This window comes from Macaca nemestrina, chromosome 5, assembly GCF_043159975.1.
Source record: "Macaca nemestrina isolate mMacNem1 chromosome 5, mMacNem.hap1, whole genome shotgun sequence".
Taxonomy (NCBI): Eukaryota; Metazoa; Chordata; class Mammalia; order Primates; family Cercopithecidae; genus Macaca; species Macaca nemestrina.
The window spans coordinates 127,414,759-127,430,676 of NC_092129.1; the positions used below are offsets into that span (position 1 = coordinate 127,414,759).

General features: G+C 36.0%; 1 protein-coding gene across 4 annotated transcripts in view; it reads right to left on the minus strand.

Annotated features, from left to right (window-relative positions):
- The window catches only part of LOC105479548 (GDNF family receptor alpha like), a 92,297-nt gene that overhangs the window by 22,363 nt on the left and 54,016 nt on the right, over positions 1-15,918 (minus strand). The gene's annotated exons all lie outside the window — the stretch shown is intronic.

Here is a 15,918-nt window from a genome sequence, read left to right on the forward strand (position 1 = left end):
AAAATGCTCGCTAATGGAATGTTATTTTTAAATCCAGACCTTCACTGGGAATAGACAGATGAAATGTTGTAAGGCAGGTTGAAATGCAGCCAAATAAATCATCTATCCATTGAATGCAGACAAGTAAGATGAATAAACCAATCTTACTAGCATCTTGACATCTAACCTGAGGGATCAATAGACAGATGGGCGAGAAGTACGGCTATAAAAAGAAATGAAATGGTAGAAACAGGTACAGAAAGGTTCGCTTCTAAAGCTTCTTGAAAGACTATATACATTTTGAGTTGTTTTTATGTTAATATTTCACAAAAGCCAGCTGGTTCTGGAAATCAGTTGGGAACAATCTTCCGACATTAACAGATAGAGCCAACCATATCAGTCATTAAAGGGATGCACACATTTAAGAACAAAAATGTGTTAGGATCAATTGCTTATTTACAGTGATGACACCACTCAAGGATCAACTGTAAAATTATTTCCTACTACTCAGACTTTTTGAGAGCAGATCTATAAAAAGGAAAAGTGTTGGAAAATATAAGGAGCTCGAAATGTTTTTATTAAAGTGAGCAGTAGCAGCCTGGTCTGGTTAATTCCTGATTCTTTTGCTCAAATACTTGAGTTAAAAATTCCAGCTTCAGTGGAAACATAAAGAATTGAGGCGCTAAACAGAGAAGCAGTATTATCAGGAGACTTCCAACAAAGCAAGGAAAAACGATTGAATTCAAGAACAGTGCTGCCATAGAACTATGGTAGACTTTTATTCATTTACTCATTCATTCATTCACTACTTATTGAGTGGCTAATGTGTACCAACAATTGTTTTGGGCACTGGAGGGAAGCAGGCCACCTTGGGAGCTGCATGGTATAAGTCTTACTGGTCTTTCCCTTCTGAGCACAGACATTTCTTATTCCCTGAGAGGTGTGAGTGAAAAGAGGCTCTGGGACCTATGGCTGGTGACAGGGTTTCCCAAATATGGATTAGAGAAGTGGTTCCCAAACTTGCTTGAAAATCAGAACCACCTGGATACCTTTTTAAATACATATTTCTGAGCTCTACCCCAGGCCTACTGAATTAGAATTACTGGAGTTAGGGCTAAATACCTATATTTTCCACACACACACTATATATTTCTGGGGATTAGCCAGATTTGAGAACCAAAAATTTAATGTTCAGTAGTACTCCTCAATAATTTGAGCTTGTCTTTGTGACCATGTTTCTTCATTAATAATGGAAAGATTGTTACTAATAGAGTTGGTGAACCAGCTGGCTTTAGTAAAACCTTAATATAGAAACCCCTAGCACACTGTTGGTGGAAATAAATTAGGACAGCCATTATGGAAAACAGTATGAAGGTTCCTCTAAAAATTAAAAATAGAACTACCAAATGAACTAGCAATCCCACTACTGGGCTTATATCCAAAGGAAGTGAAATTAGTGTGCTGAAGATATATCTGCATTCCATATTTATTGCAACACTATTCACAACAGCCAAGATATGGAATCAACCTAAGAAAATGTAATATTCATACACAATGGAATACTATTCAACCATGGAAGAAAATGAAATTTTTTAAATTGCGACAACATGGATGAAACTGGATAACACTGTCCTGAATGAAAAATGCCAGGCCCAGAGAGACAAATAACACATTATCTCACTTATATGTGGGATCTCAAAATGTTGATCTCATAGATACAGAGAATAGAAGGATGGTTATTAAAAGCAAGAGTTGTTGGGGAGATATTTGTCAAAGGATGCATAACTACAGTTAGATAGGAAGAAAAAATTCAGGAAATGTATTGTACAACATGGTGACTACAGTTAATGATGATATATTACATCTTGTGAAATGATGAGTGAATGTAAAGTGTTCTCACCACAAAAATGATAACTACGTGAGGTTATGTATGCGTTAATTAGTTAGATTTAACCATTCCACTGTGTGTGTGTGTGTGTGTGTGTGTGTGTGTGTGTTTCAAAACATTATCTTGTATATGGTAAATACATACAATTTTATATATCAATTTAAAAAATAAATAAATTTGGGGAAAAAGCAAAACATAAAAAATAAATTCCTAAAAATGTGTAGCAGTATTCACTATAGTCTTTGTAAGGCATCACATAAAAGAAGCCTAATGGTTCAATTCTTAATCCAGAATCAAAAGAATGGTTTTAAAGGCAGAGTGTTAAAGAAGGAAACAACAGACACTGGGGTCTCCTTGATGGGGTAGGGAGGAGGAGGGAAAGGAGCAGAAAAGATAACTCTTGGGTACTGGGCTTAATACCTGAGTGATGAAATAATACATACAACAAATCTCCATGACACATGTTTACCTACGTAACAAACCTTCACATGTACCCCCAAACCTAAAATAAAAGTTAAAAATATAAAAATAAAGGCACAGTGCTTAACATATACACAATATTTGCTATTTAATAGTCACTTTATACACTTAATCTCATTCAAGCTCTCAGGTTGGTATATGGAGTCTCTGGCAAATCGTAATAGGAGAGTTACAACACAGACACCTTGGGCTCTGAAGCAAAGCCATTCCATCTGCAGTAGAATACTCCTTGCCATTTGAAATTTAGCACCCATTGGATATTATCAGATCTGTTAAGGAAATGATTCCCAGAAAGACAAACCCAGTATATCAGTGCTTACTGTCCATGCACAGAAGACTACAAACACTCACAGAGGTGGCTCTAGAAGACAGTAGTAAAAGGAAATCCTTCCCACAGGCAGAACATGAGCAGTACTCTTGACTGTTCACTTTGTATGGAAAGATGAGTGGCTAGAAGTAAGACTCATGGTCAGTGGCAAATTGCTTGGTCAAAGGGATAAAAGAAGCAAACTTGGAAGATTTTAAAAAAGGGAATGAGGGAAAAAAGACTTGTGGAAGGACCCATGGTAGTGGCAAGACGTGGGCAAATTTTTAATATCTCAGATTTTTGCCAGCAGAGTATCTACCACAGAGAAGAGCCTCCATGACCATACTTGTGCAATGAGCTTGAAGAATGTAGCTATGGTGGCAAGGATGGCAACTATGCATGGGCTTGACAGAATGGATTTCCTCTCCATAAGGCTGATCAGTTAGTGTTCTGCCAATGCTGAATGGCAAACCCTCCAGCAACAACAGATACCTATACCAAGATCTTATTTTAGCAGGTTGATGGCAGATTCATAATACCATAACCCTTCTACTTGAAAGAGGTAGTGATGCTTTCCAACTAGAATTTATATGTACTTTGGATATGAATTTGCCTTCCTTCCCCACCATCAAAATGCTTCATAGAATGCCTAATCTTTTTTTTATGCAGCTACAACCTAAGAGTGCTTCATCTTGGACGTTGTACCATGCTGTTCATTTTTCTTTTCCCAGTGCTTTTCTGCCACTGAAGCATGAAACGTGGGGACCCACTCAGCACTCATGCATACACTGTATGCAAGTTTTAGGGAATCAAGGCTAGTGGGGTCACCCCAAATCAGTGAGGGACAGGATCCAAAGGTCAAATGCTTTCTTCTCCTGTGAATAAAGTTCTGTGATGTATTTCACAAAGCATCTTAGAAGGTCCCCAAAGAAGCAAACTTCAGTTACCTGAATTAGAAAACTCAGTATTGCATCTTTGTACTGACTGTTGACATCCCATCTCCTTTACACGTGCTCCCAGATAAACTATTGCACACAAGTCACTGCTTTATGCTTTATTCTCTGTTATATGTACTGTCCAGATTCAAAAATAATTTCAGACCTTTCAGTATCTATCTATAATAGAGTACACATGATAATTAAATAGGACTAGTTTTAGGAAGACAGATTAGATGTTTTGTTGGAAATACTGTGGCAAAGACTGGCAAGCCACTCAACAAACTCACTTTTCTTCCTCCAAGTTATAGAGCTAAACTACATTTCCCAGCCTCCCCACAGATAAGTAGAAGCAGAAGTACATGTGTAATGCACTTATGACTGGCCCCTAAAAATCTTCAATGTAATATCTTTTTCTGAATCTGCAGGATGAATGAAGAAGCATCTGTGAACTTAAAAGAGGGTGCAGCCATACAGTAGAAATATTTGGAATCACTAAACAGCTGTATAACACCTAAATTCCTCTAACTCACTCAACCCATCCCACCTCTTCCCTCTGTAATTATATTTTATGTGAGTCAGAAATTAATTACTATCTTGGCCTACTGGTATTTGATATGTTATCAGTGATGGCTTAGTGATGCTGAGCCTATATAAAAATTGACACCTTGAAGTAGGGCAGCTGCCATAGTATAAACCTAAAATATGGAGAACCGTCTTAGCAGTCAGGTGGTAAGTTGCCTATTGGGGGCTGGAAAGATGAAGGCCCTTTTTTATTTTTGAATTGGCAAATTATTTGGTACAACTTGCAAAGGAGATCAGATATCCACCCAGCCAGTAGCACTACATGCGGTGGTTGGAAAGAGCTGGAGTGATAGCATGAATGGCTCACTTTTGGCTGCTTGAGCAGGGTTTTACAAAAGAGAGATGAGCTCAGGTAGAAGTTGGTTTTCAAGCAAAGATCAGAGGCATTAAAATAAGGATCCCCTAACATTTAAAAAGCTGACTACTTGTATGTCTCAAATAGTAAAAGATAAGATTGAAAAATATCCAAGAGCAAATAAACTCCAAAGCTAGAAGAAGACAAGAAATAACCAAGATCAAAGATGATGAATTGAAGAAGATAGACACATGAAAAGCCTTCGAAAAATCAACAAATCCAGGAGCTATTTTTTAAAAAAATAATAAAATAGATAGACAGCTAGCTAAACTAATAAAGAAGAAAAGAGAGAATAATCAAATAGACACAATCAGAAATAATAAAGGGGCTATCACCACAGACCCCAGAGAAATACAAATAAACATTATGGAATACTATAAACACCTCTATGCACATAAGCTAGAAAATCTAGAAGAAACAGACAAATTCCTGGACACCTTCACCCTCCAAGACTGAATCAGGAAGAAACTGAATCTCTAAATAGACCAATAATGAGTTCCGAAATTGAGGCAGTAATAAATAGCCTACCAAGCAAGATGGTATTAACACCTGAATCCTAGCAGAGGTACAAAGAAGAGCTGGTACCATTTCTCCTGAAACTATGCCAAAAAATTGAAAAGGAGAGACTGACTCCTCCCTAACTTATTCTATGAGGACAGAATCATGCTGATACCAAAATCTGGAAGAGATGCAACAAAAATAAGAAACCTTCAGGCCAATATTCTTGATGAACATCGATGTAAAAATCTTCAATTAAATACTGGCAAACTGAATCCAGCAACACATCAAAAAGTTCATCCACCATGATCAAGTTGGCTTCATGTCTGGGATGCAAGTTTGGTTCAACACAGCCCAACCAATAAATATGATTCACTACATAAACAGAACTAAAGACAAAAACCACGTGATTATCTCAGCTGCAGAAAAGGCCTTTGATAAAATGCAACATCGCTGCATGTTAAAAACTCTCAATAAACTAGTTATTAAAGGAACATACCTCAAAATAATAAGAGCCATCTATGACAAATCCACAACCAATATCATACTGAATGTGCAAAGGCTGGAAGCATTCCCTTTGAACACCAGCACAAGATAAGGATGCCTTTTCTCAGCGCTCCTATTCAACATAGTACTGGAAGTTGTGGCCAGCGCAATCAGGCAAGGGAAAGAAATAAAGGGTATTCAAATAGGAAGAGAGGAAGTAAAATTATCTTTGTTTATAGAAGACATGATCTGATATCTAGAAAACCCCATTGCTTTAGCCCAAAAGCATCGTAAGCTGATAAGCAACTTCAGCAAAGTCTCAGGATATAAAATTAATGTGCAAAACTGACACAAGACAAGGTTGCCCTTTCTTAGCACTACTATTCAACATAGTATTGGAAGTTCTGGCCAGGACAATCAGGCAAGAGAAGGAAATAAAGTGTATTCAAATAGGAAGTCAAACTGACTCTGCAGACGACATGATCCTATATCTAGGGAACACCATTGTCTGAGCCCAAAAGCTTCTTAGCCTAATAAGGAACTTCAGCAAAGTCTCAGGATACAAAATCAACGTGCAAAAATCACTAGCATTCCTATTCACAACAACAGGCAAGCAGAGAGAAATTATGAACGAACTCCCACTTACAACTGCTACAAAAAGAACAAAATATCTAGGAATATCAGCCAACAAAGGAAGTGAAGGACATCATCAAGGAAAACTACAAACCACTGCTCAAAGAAATCAGAGAGGATGCAAATAAATGGAGAAACATTCCACGCTCAAGGACAGGAAAAATCAATATCATGAAAATGGCCATATTGCCCAAAGTAATTTATATCTTCAATGCTATTCCCATTAAACTACGATTGACATTCTTCACAGAATTAGAAAAAAGCTATTTAAAAATTCATATGGTGCAAAAATGAGTCAAATAGCCAAGACAGTCCTAAGCAAAAAGGACAAAGCTGGAGGCATCATGTTACCCAACTTCAAGCTATACGATGAGGTTACAGTAACCAAAACAGTATGGTGCTGGTATAAGAATATGCACATAGACACATAGAAGAGAATAGAGAGCTCAGAAATAAGACCACGCAGCTACAACCATCTGATCTTTGACAAACATGGCAAAAACAAGCAGTGGGGAAAGGCCTCCCTATTTAATAAATGGTGCTGGGAGTGCTGGCTAGCTATATGCTGAAAATTGAAACTGGACCCCTTCCTTACACCATCTACAAAAAGTAACTCAGGATAGATTAAAGAAAAATGTAAAACCCAAAACCATGAAAATCCTAGAAGAAAATCTAGGCAATACCATTCAGAACACAGGCACGGGCAAACTTTTCATGATGAAAACACCACAAGCAATTGCAACAAAAGTAAAAATTGAAAAATGAGATATAAACTCAAGACCTTTTGCACAGCAAAATAACCTATCATTAGAGTGAACAGACAATCTACATAGTGGAAGAAAATTTTTGCAATGTTTCCATTTGACAAAGATCTAATATTCAGAATCTACAATGAACTTAAACAAATTGACAAGAAAAAAAATCGCTATTAAAAAGTGGGCAAAGGAAAGGAATGACACTTCTCAAAAGAAGACATTCATGTGGTCAACAAACAAATGAAAAAAAGCTCAACATCACTGATCATTAGAGAAATGCAAATCAAAACTACCATACAACCATTGTGGAAGACAGTGTGGCAATTCCTCAAGGATCTAGAAGTAGAAATACCATTTGACCCAGCAATCCCACTACTGGGTATATGCCCAAAGTAATATAAATCATTGTATTACAAAGATATGTGCATGAGTATGTTCACTGCAGCACTATTCACAATAATGAAGACATGGGATCCGCCTAAATAACCATCAATGATAGACTGGATAAAGAAAATGTGGTACACATAACCATGGGATACTATGCAGCCATAAAAAGGAATGAGATCACGTTCTTTTCGGGAAAATGGATAGAATTGGAAGCCATTATCCTCAGCAAACTAACACAGGAGCAGAAAACTGAACACTGCATGTGCTCACTTATAAGTGGGAGCTGAATGATGAGAACACATGGACACACAGTGGGAACAACATACACTGTGGCCTGTCAGGCAGGTGGTGGGAGGAGGGAGCGCATCAGGAAGAATAGCTAATGGATGCTGGGCTTAATACCTAGGTGATGGGATGATCTGTGCAGCAAACCACCAGGGCACGCATTTACCTGTGTAACAAACCTGCACATCCTGCACATGTATCCCAGAACTTAAAAAAAAAAAAAAAGTAGAAGAAACAAAAGGAAAGTACCTCCAGTCATAACAGGCCTAGTATTTCTAAGTTAAATAAATTGATTGAATGGTGGAGCAAATCTCAGATTAAGAGTATTACCTTATTACACAGTCTATTGTTTAGATTAGCTTAAATTATTAAATGAGAGAGAGAGAGGCACAGAGGTGAGGAAGGAAAGAAATAAGGCGGACTTGGGAACTAAGTCAAGAAAAATTTTGTATTGTGAATACTGGCACATGTAACTGATAGAAAGCAAGTACATGAGAAACCTAACACATTTTTAAGAGATTATATTGCCAAAGGAGCACTGCTTGCAAAAGTCTGTGACTGTTAAACTTTAAAACAATTTTCAATCCTTCAAACTGTATGAACAGGATTTGGCTATGAGCATTCCATGTTCCCAGAGGAGGGTGTACTCTGCCAAACCTATTTCAGATATGGCTGTGGAAAAGTATGGTCAAGGAAGAACCTTTCAGAGGATAAAATAGGAGCCACAGAGGATGGTTCTTCACAAGATATCTGATTCAGGTTCTCCTTACAGAAATCCACACTGCCAGAGAGGCTGCACAATGCCTATGGTAAAGGATCTCATTGTGTGCTACTGTTCTCCCATTTTTCCTGATTTTGAATAGAAGGGTTTTTTTTGTTTGTTTGTTTGTTTGTTGTTTTTTTTTTTTTTTGAGGTTTTGCTGTCCCTAATACTATATGTAGGTATATAGTGGGGTTTGGATGTGTTAAGTGTTTGGTGTCTGTGTCGGGAAGATGGCAGTGGATTGTCTGTCTATTACAAGGTGCCACAACATTTGGCTTGCACATCTTTTAACATTCAGGGCTTTGAGTTGGTGGATGATGCTGAATAAAAATCTGAAGATCATTAAGATGTCTCCACTGGAGAAGGAATAAGCATATTCTCTGTGTGAAGAGAAAAATGCAATAGAAAGTTTGGAAGAGGAAGGGTAAACTCTGGCAGAGACTTACTTGTTGATAAACAATTACAATTGCCTTTCCTCCCAGCACAAAGCTAGACTATAGTTCCCTGTCTCTCTGGAGATAGGTGTGGCCATGTGACTGAGTTGGGGCCAGTGGACCATGAGTGTGTGTGATATGCACTGTTGCCACCATCAAACCATAAAATGCTCCTTTATGACTGTGAGGCAAACTACATTTTGTATTTTCGTATTTTCCTATCCTCTGCTGAGTAGAGAAGACTTAGAGGTCCTATGCTGAGGTACAGCTGCATGTAGGAAAGAGGCTAGTCCTCTGAATGACCATTGTTAACGCTGATTAGACTTATGCTCCCAAGGAATAAACTTCCACTCTGTAAAGCTACCGAGCTTCTGGAGCTTATTTGTTATATCACAATCTCAAAATCCCAAAGAATATATCAAGTAGGTGGATAGACAATTGGGTTGAAATCTTAGAAAAGAGGTCTTCCTTAAAGATTGTAAGTCAATGTAAGAAGTGATGATGCTATGGCCATGGAGGGGATCTCCTTGGGGAAGATTATAGCATAACTTTAGTAGAGAATCTACAGCTGAGTGTTGAAACACAAATATTAATTAGCCAAGTAGATAAGCCTACAAAGTAGAAATAAGAGGAGCATTCAGGGCGATCAGAGGAATAGGAGCCAAGGTGTGAGAGGAGTATATTAAGAAAAAAACGTGTATCAATTGTTCTTGAAGGTAGCTTAAAATCCAAGTAAGACAAGGACCTCCAAGCCCTCTGAAATGGATACGGTTGATAACCTATGGGAAAGCTGCTTTTGTGAGTGGATCTATACCCAGAAGCTAGACTGGAAAGGGTAGATCAACTTGTAAGAGAAGAAGAAATTGAAACAATGAACCCAGGCAACTTTTCCAGAAAATTTTTCTGTGAAAGGGGAAAAGATAGGATGCTAATGAATAACTTGGGTTTATTTTTGTCTGTTTTTTTTCTTTTTTCCTTTTTGTACAAATAAAGATTCTTGAATGTGTTTAGAAATGAATACTTTTGTTCTATTTCTGGTAGTCTAACAATATTAGAACCATGACCAATCACTCTACCACAAGACAATAACTAAAAAGTACTCAACAAATTTCAGATGAGATCCTTAAATGTAGACTAGAATTTAATAAAATTCAACATTCATTTGTTGTTTAAAAGTGATTTGCATTCTGTGAATAGCAGAGAACTTCTTTATTCCAATCTGCAGTATCTACAAAAAACTTGTGACAAATGTCAAACTTAATGGTAAATGATGAGATAATTATCTTCAAGATCAGGAACAAGGCAACGGTGCTCACTATCACCATTTATATTTCACATTTTTTCTGTAGGTCCCAGATGTTATAGGGAGTGGGGGGAGGATTTAAAAAAGCCTGAATATTGAACAAAGGAAACAAAACTGTGATTAATGAAGGGTATATGGTTATTTACACAGGAAGAACAAAATAATTCTGTAAATTGTCAAAATCTATGAGTGTTTAACAATTTTGCTACTTATGAATTTATGTATAGAAATCAAATGAATTTCTATAGTTCAACTACGAAGAGTTTGACAGTGTAACCCTGAGAAAATATGACTTTCAATAGCAATTGTAATATTTGGTCATACCTATATATTATACCTATATATTATATACCTATAAATAGCCAAAGGTATGTAAAAAATATATTTAGAAATTATTTTTCATTGTGAAAGTAACAAGAATTTATTATAAGACAGAAAAGAAAAATATGTATTTCTGTGGACTGGAAGGCTCAATATCACTTTTTAGAAAATAAATGTCTGGCAGCAGTTGCAGGATGGTGCAGTGAAGGGGTGTTGGGCAGGGCCCAGCATCAGAGGATGGGGAGCAGGCAGCTGAGAACTTACTTGCCCCTGCGAAGATGCGAAATGGCAGGACACAGAAACATATATGTGCTGAGGCTCCAAGCCACCTTTCGTATATTTTATCGCTTCACTGAATTTCAAAAACAAAAGCAAAAGAAAATCATTAAAAATTTCAATGATGATTGCAGAGCATTAAACCCCAGGTCTGGGATTCTTCTAAGCACAGGGCCTATGTAACTACACTGGCCACATGTCCATGAAACTGATCCTACTGTCAAGTCCTGCCATTATATAATGTAATTTTATTGGTTTATTGGACATGAGAATTTTTAATCTCTCAACGATTCTCATGTTTAGCAAAGATTGAGAACTGCTCCCTAGAGAATACCTTGCATGTGTGTACCAAGAGAAATGCACTAAGATGCTCAGGCCACACTATTTACAATTTTTAAAAATGGAAAAAAGGCTAACACATGCCAGCTATAGAATGAATAGATGTATTTGCAATAGAATATTATATGGCAGTGCAAAATAAGTAACTAGTTCCACATCATAACATGGCTTCATTTCAGGATACTAAAGGGGCAAAAAAATGTTATTCCATTTACATAATGCTGAAAACATGAAAAACTAAACAACATATTGATTGGAGTTTTTTTAATGTGGCAAAATTATAAAGGGACACAAGGAATTAATAAACACCAATTTCTGTATTGGGGAAGAAAAGAATGTGATGTTGAGGGGCACTTAAAAGAACTTCAAAACTCATGACAATGTTATTTTTCTTTAACTAAATTATAAATACAATTATTCTTCGTAATTATATTTATATTATAAATTTTGTTTTGAACTATTAATCATGTAGTGAAAGTTATCCTTTAAAAAAGCAATGGAGATTATCTAGTTGAGGAAGAATGGTTGAATATTCGAAACATGATTTAAAAACTTTGCCCTTTACATAACTCAGATAACACATAGTAGGGTCCAGTTCCAAGCCCAAGACTATGGCCTGCCAGGTCATCACTTTGTCACCAGGATCATTAGGAGGTATGCAGATCAATGAGTCTTCACATATCCACACAAACAGCTGACACAGGCAACAAAAGTGTCATTTACTGATACTAAAGATGCAGGATATTTTAAGCACAGTATAGGAGTAGGTAAGAAGAAATAGAATATTTCCAACAAGTCACTGAAAAGATGTTCCATATTATTTATAATAAAAATACAATTTAAAAATAATGAAATTTTTCTCATTAAAAATGTAATTGGAACATACTGGTTTTTTTTCCATTCCTACCAAATTTAAAAATGCACAAATGCATAAATGGTCTAGTAATTCCACCATTTGAAACCTATTCTCTTGAAATGCCAGTGTATATGTGCAATAACATTTATTGTAGCAATGTCTGTAAAAATAATTGCATTCAAACAAAATATCCACATTAATAGGAGATTAGTTAACAATTATGATGTAGCTATACCATAAAATATGATGTAATCTTTAAAAAGAATTAAGCTACTGTATATATAAATACTTGGAAATGGGTTTACCATATATTTTTTAAGTTTAAAAAGCAAGCTGTAAAGCAATTAGTTTGATTGCCTTAAAAAATGACTTGTGTGTGTGTGTGTGTGTCAGAGTAATGTAAATATGTATATACAAGGTATTCAAAGTATGTATGTATTACAAGTAAAGAAAAAGTTCAAAAGAATATACACCAACCTTATTAACATTGGCTATCTCTTGAGAATGGGATTATTTCTGTATTCTTTCAATTTTTTTAAGCATGTATCACATTTGTATTGCTATGTTTTCCATCCCTTGTAGAGTTTACTAAACAGAGGTTTTCTGCTTTTTCTTAATCCTCTTTATCCTCCTCTTCCACCTTCCCTCTTTTCTCTTCTACTTCTTCTTTTCCTTCTTCTCCTTCTTCTTCTCCTTCTTCTTCTTCCTCTTCTTCTTACCCTCCTCCCCGTTTCTCCTCCTCCTGTCCTCTTTTCTCTCCTCCTAACATCTCCTTCTCCTTCTCTTCCTTCCTGTTTTCTCTTCCCCCTCCTCTACTCCCCCCTCCTTTTCCTCTTCCTCCTCTGCTTTCTCCTTTTTCTTTTAATTATTCAAATGAAGGAGCTGAGTCTTCAGGGTCAGGATCATACCTCGTTTACTGACTATACAACTGGTATTAAAAAAACAAAGTTCTGGGAAATGCAAAAATAACATTTCTATCAGCTTAAGGTACACCCTCCCACTCCTTCTGTATAATGGACTCAAAACAATAATGGATCCTTTAATCCTTTCTGTGTCTATGGTCCTCTATCTCTTAACCAACTTTTCTCTCTTCCATGGCCCTCATTTCTCTGTTAGCTCTAAGGGCCACAAATTTGTTCTGTGCTACAGATTATCACAGATGATTAAGTTTGTTGTGAATCTAGAAGTCAGTAGGTAAGTGGAGGTTGGTGACAGAACACATGGTTTGTTCAGGATGCTCTTCTGCCTGAGTGTAGCCATGCAACACAGGAATGGACAAGGGCTCTTCGGTGCATTTGCCAAGTTTAGTTCTCAGAACAGAACTATGAAGTTCAGACTAACAGAGCTTTGGAGAATATGGAACAGATACAAGTTTTTTGTTTGTTTTGTTTTGTTATTTTTTTTTCATTATCATTTCACAAACAGGAGAATATAGTGGGCTCCAAGTCAACCAGCCAGGGTCATGACTATACCATACCCAATGTAAAACCCTGGGCAAGCTATTTAATCTTATACATTTATTTTCAGATGTTATATTCCAAGAAAGTGTTTCTCAAACTTCAGCGAACAACATGTTAGTAAGTCTTAAAATCAATTTAGTGAGTAGTGATTAGCATTGGGGAACAATAGAATAAAGCAATAAAAATTTGTGAGAAACAGAGTATATTGCATAAAAAAGAGAGTACAAAGCTAATATAAATATATATTACTTACTGTGGCCTAAGCTCAAATGAGTTTGAGAAACAATACATTTAATTAAGCAAATGTGACAGATTGAAAAGCCTCCCTTCACTGTCCTCTCAGTTCTATTCAGTTGACCCTTTCAGGTAAAGCAAGCAGAAGCTAAAGGGTTTTGGAAACATACTGTAATGATGGATCTTTTGAAAATGCGTGAGAATGCTAGGCCGATGTGAGAAGCCAGGGCAATGATGAGAGACATACTTCCTTCAAAAAATATCCTGGGGCTACTTCCATATATTTGAGGCAATGGATAAAGATTTGTTAGAATTAGCAAGGCCTAAGGATTTGGTTTTTGGTTTTATTTGGAATTTTTGCTATTAATTCAAGTACAGTCATCACTCCATATCTGTGAGTTCTGCACCCACTGACTCAACCAACTTTGGATCAAAATGTTTGGGAGAAAAAAACAATTTTAGAATAGCACAACAAAAGGTATATGAATGTAAAAGATACATTATAACCATGATTTACATGGCATTTACCTGTAAATAATGCATTAGATATTATAAGTAATCTAGACATTATTTAAAGCATATGGGAGGATATACATAGGTTATATGCAAATACTACCCCATTTTATATCAGGGACTTGAACATGAACAAATTTTGGTTTCCATTTGAGTCTTGGAACCAATTCCCTATGGATACCAAGGGACAACTCTACCAAGAACTGTGACCAAAGACCTTTGAGGTTCCTTTAATTTTCCAATCCTGTCATTTGAAATTCCTAGTTTTAGTAGGTAATATTTGGAACAAAATCTTCCACTTCTTAGGTAAGTAAAGAAAAGTGAAAACATTTTGAATTTTCATTTTTCTAAAGCATTCACATAGTACTTTAATGTTTATGGATTTTCAAATGTCCATCTTTAGTACCTCTGCAAATATTTTGCTCTGAAAAAGTTATAGTAAGCAAACACTATGAAAATCAAACACAATCGTTGTTATATTTAAGAAAAACAGGTTTAGAACAAGAATTAGGAAGTTTAGACCTATATTTTTAGAGAATTCATGCCAAAAAACTGAGTCATTATTAACCTGTAGAATCAACATTTTTCTTTATAAAATGCAATATTAGAAAGAACCTATAAATAACCGTTATTATATAACAGTATATATTACTGTTAGTTTAATTTGGTTAATACCAGATTGGTTATTTGGTATTTTCCTGCTATAATCATATGAGACATTCATTATAAGTACGTTCAGTTTCAACAGAACTAATGTTAATAAGAGAGGAAAATCAGAAAATATGACCTATACAACACTGCAATTCTTCTCTGTATCATGATTTCAGTTGAAATATATCAGTAGTGCTAATTATAGAAATTGTGGATATATCACAGAAAACACTGTTGAAATCAAAACCATACACTCTGAGTTGTATGTCTATTACCTAATACACAACAAATCACAATTTTTATCATATTTGGCTAATGTGCATCTCCTAAGTATCTGTAAGGAAAAATAGAAATATAAACGTGTAAAATGTGTATCTGTATATAGACACAGATACACAAATATAGCTGTAGGTATAGATCTATATCTGTCAAACATTTTCAATAAATATAAAGATTTGGTTTGCTATGAAACAGTAAATATCCATTATTTCCTTCTAGAAATAGTACCTGCAGATATGGTAGTTACAACTAGGGACCTAGGGGTAGGGGCCTGGGGAAGTTTAGGGACATAGATGGTTGCATGGTCTAACCCTGAAGATGGATAATAGAGAGGTTTTGAATTAGTACATAATCACATCCATAGGTTCTTTCCTTAAGACTCAGAAATGGTCCCTCTTGACCATTTGTTCACTTTGAGATGCTGAACAAATTATTTAAATTACTAAATATCAATTTTCTTGTCCCTAAATTAAATAACAACTTTGGAAAATACGTTTTCCATCTCATCATTTTAGGTTGATTAGCTGACATGTTAAGGACCAAGGAAAGAAAAACTAAATTGAAGAGTGAATATATTGTACCTAGATTGGGACAGCCAATTATAGGAGGTTGTTAGAGTAATGTCCCTGATTAATCTGACCTTGAATATTCACATCCTTATGTATTCCACTCCCACAACAACTCTGAGGTTGATCATTGTGATTTGCTTGGTTCAGTGAAATATTTACAAATGTGACAGGAGCAGATAAAGATAGCTGCACAATGAGGTTTAGCCATTAGGAATTATTTTGCTGCCATGTAAGAGTTTTTGGCTATACTACTGAAGATGTCATATGGAAAAGAACCACACCATCCCAGCAAATGGTGTCTGCTAATACCACCTTGGACCAAACAGCCTCAGCAGAGCCTGTTGGTA